The sequence below is a fragment of the Aplysia californica genome, unplaced genomic scaffold, assembly GCF_000002075.1.
Source record: "Aplysia californica isolate F4 #8 unplaced genomic scaffold, AplCal3.0 scaffold00111, whole genome shotgun sequence".
Lineage (NCBI taxonomy): Eukaryota > Metazoa > Mollusca > Gastropoda > Aplysiida > Aplysiidae > Aplysia > Aplysia californica.
The window spans coordinates 1151942-1152965 of NW_004797381.1; positions in this window are offsets into that span (position 1 = coordinate 1151942).

Consider the following 1024-nt stretch of genomic DNA (forward strand, 5'->3'; position numbering starts at 1 on the left):
CGGTATACACCATGCAGTTAACAAAACAACAACAAAAACTAAACAAGAAACTAATCTTGATAAAATATCTAGATGTAGATCTATCACAGCAGTGATGTTGTGAATGACGTCAGTCATCAACACCTTCACGCAAAGGCTTTTTGGGGAGGCGAAAAAAGAGGGGCGGGGAGGGAGGGACCTTGACATGATTTGACGTCAGCATCCCGCCCGCCGGTCGCTATTGCCGGTACTGCGGTGGTGAATCAGTTTACGTACTACGTTTATTTTGTCCCAAAGGATACTGTCTCCTATCTCTAAACAGATGGGGAAAAATAGCTGGCGCAGTTTCTTGTTACTGTTCACGTGTATATTCTAATGGATCTGTAACTTTGAGAGAATTCAGACTTTTGTGATGAGTCAATAATTGTGAACTAGGATATAAAAAGCAGGGTATTTTTTAGAACTTAGCGCCGACCGTTTCACTAGCGATTCTCACCTACTTCGAAAAGCGATTCACACCCACTTTAAAATGGGGTGATCTGGAAAATAGGGTAAAAATCCGGTTATTCGGAGTTTCCTAATGAGGTGCAACAACATATCCGGATTTTCCAAAAGCGACTCTTGCCCACCCCAGAAAGAAGGCCAACATTGAATTCGAAGAATTAAGTATCGAGGTTGTCAGTTGCCAAATTACCCCCCAGCGGAAAACCAAATTTAATAATATAGAGACCCTTTAGCCTATAGAAAGATAGCCTTGAGAAAAATAGAAAAAAGAAATAGATTCAAAGATAAACGTTGACCTAATAACCTCCCCATCTGAATATTCCCCGAGGCTAAAAATGACAAAGTAGGACGGTGTGATGCTGAATTACAATCTAAGTTAAAACACTCAGATCTAATACCCAGGCAAGGAGAAAAGTTTAGGGGTCAAGCTGATATCGATATATAAGTGTTTAGTTAGGCATATATGATCGAATCTGAAAAGGTAACATCTGAAAAAGTATTGTTCATGTAAATATTCATACCTTGCATTATATGATAATAT